This window comes from Mandrillus leucophaeus, unplaced genomic scaffold (assembly GCF_000951045.1).
Source record: "Mandrillus leucophaeus isolate KB7577 unplaced genomic scaffold, Mleu.le_1.0 Scaffold102, whole genome shotgun sequence".
NCBI classification, from domain to species: Eukaryota; Metazoa; Chordata; class Mammalia; order Primates; family Cercopithecidae; genus Mandrillus; species Mandrillus leucophaeus.
The window spans coordinates 2,160,175-2,162,807 of record NW_012098321.1 but is presented as its reverse complement, the minus strand read 5'-3'; positions in this window follow the sequence as shown (position 1 = coordinate 2,162,807).

Genomic DNA, 2,633 nt, shown 5'->3' with positions numbered 1-2,633 from the left:
GATGGAGTTTTTGCATGGCTGTCCTTTTGTTGATGTTGACGCTATTGCTTTCTGTTTGTTAGTTTTCCTTCTAACAGTCAGGCCCCTCTTCTGCATTTCTGCTGGAGTTTCCTGGGGGTCCACTCCAGACCCTGTTTGCCTGGGTAACACCAGCAGAGTCTGCAAAATAGCAACAATTCCTGCTTGCTCCTTCCTCTGGAATTTTTGTCCTAGAGAGGTACCCGCCAGATGGCAGCCAGAGCTCTCCTGTATGAGGTGTGTGTTGACCCCTGATGCAAGTTGTCTCCCTATCAGGAGGCATTGGGGTCAGGCACCCACTTGAGGAGGCAGTCTGTCCCTTAGCAGAGCTTTAGCGCTGTGCTGAAAGGTCTGCTGCTCTCTTCAGTGTCTGCAGGCAGGAACGTTAAGTCTGCTGAAGGTGTCCCCATAGCCGCCCCTTCCTCCAGGTGATCTGTCCCAGGAAGATAGGAGTTTTATCTATAAGTCCCTGACTAGGGCTGCTGCCTTTCTTTAAGAGATACCCTGCCCAGAGAGGAGGAATCTAGAAAGTCAGTCTGCCTAAAGTGGCTTTGTGACACTGTGGTGTACTCCACCCAGTCTGAACTTCCTGGTGGCTTTGTTAAAACTGTGAGGGGAAAACCTCCTACTCAAGCCTCAGTAATGGTGAACACCCCTCCTCCCACCAAGCTCAAGTGTCCCAGGTTGAATTCAGACTGCTGTGCCGGCAGGGACAGTGGGTCTCAGCTTGCTGGGCTCCATGGGGGTGGGATCTGCTGAGCAAGACCACTTGGCTCCCTGGCTTCAGGCCCCTTTCCAGGGGAGTGAATGGTTCTCTCTCGCTGGTGCTCCAGGTGACACTGGGGTATGAAAAAAATAACTCCTGCAGCTAGCTCAGTGTCTGCCTAAATGGCCTCTCAGTTTTGTGCTTGAAACCCAGGCCTCTGGTAGTGCAGGCACCCGAGGGAATCTCCTGGTCTGTGGGTTGTGATGACTGTGGGAAAAGCATAGTATCTGGGCCAGATAGCACTGTCTCTCATGGCACAGTCCCTCATGGTTTTCCTTGACTATGGGAGGGAGTTCCCTGACCCTTTACTATTCTCAGGTGAGGTGATGCCCACCGTGCTTCTGTTCACCCTCCATGGGCTACACCCACTGTCTAACCAGTCCCAATGAAGTGAGCAGCGTACCTCACTTGGAAACGCAGACATCACCTGCCTTCTGCACTGGTCTCACTGGGAGGTGGAGACCAGAGCCATTCCTATTTAGCCTTCTTGTCCAGGAATCCAAAACTTGAGTTTTTTAAAATAAGTGCTGGAATTTCAGTTTTCCTTCTTGTCTTGTAACTTAGCAACCAACACAACTAACTTAACTCAGAGCTTCAGCTACAACAGAAACATATTTTAGTAAAATTAAATCATTTATGTATTGGTTATTTCTCCATCCTGGTCCTATATTTTTATTTTTTAATTTAGAATGTATGGGAATGCTTATTAGTATTATCTATATACCAATTAGCACGTAATCTCCAAAAAATTTAAGAGGCCTTATAATGCAAATAATAATTATTTTATATTGCATATACTTGTCTAGACTAGATCTTGCAATATGGTGCACATGATGATATAATTTTTATAAGCAAGTAAGCTCCAAGTTTCCAAAGAGAAAGAGTATGAAAGAAAGTTGGTTATGAACAGATTTAGTGTTAGTCACAGTCCACTGTAAAAGGCTAATTACATTATCTTTGCAAGAAGGAACAGAAACTTAGATGAATACAGTTTTGTCACACACAAAAAAGGGAAAGTCAGTTTAACCACTTTTTAGTGGAAGCTGTTAAAAATCTCCTAAACTTTGGACATTTCCATCAGCGCCATGCACATAATTGTAACTGTTATCTATGATATATTTTTAGAGTGTATTCTATTATTAACTGCAATATGTTAGTTATGGAAACACAGTTTTACTATGCTAATCAGAATAATGAGTCAAATCTAGAACGTCAGGATAGAGAATCTCGACATGAATACAGAGCTCAGAGGGGAGCATCTGCCAGTCTAGAAAGACCCATTTACTTGTATCACTGAGGAAAGTAGAAAAAGATTTTTAAAATTAGTGCTATTTTCTAAGCCCCATGAAAATTAGAACAATCAGAAAAAAGAAACCATAGAACAATAAAAAGGTACATTTATCTTCATTGTATATTAAATGAACATAAAAATAGATAAAAAGTATTAGTAAAGCAGAGGCTTACCTCTTGAGCTCCCTAAAAAAGATAAAGGAGAGGAATAATCTCAGAGGTGTCCTTTAAATTCTTAGTTAATAAAATTGGTTTTACTAAATTTAGTATCAAGAGACGTAAATATTGATTAGAATTTAAATTACCTTTAAATAACTCATTCGACATGAAGTGACTGAAGGAACCTGGACCATGAATGTAAAAGGCTCTGAGAACATGTCCTGTTAATATCAGAAACCCCAGTGTTGCACGGGGCAAAGATTTCCAAGTTCTACAGAAACTCCCAATTGTCACATCATAAATCAACACATTTTTTAAAAAGAATGGTTGAATTTAATTATTGCATGGGCAAGCAAAAACACAAATAAAACTGCACCCTGTCACCAAGCAAAGAAAGAAA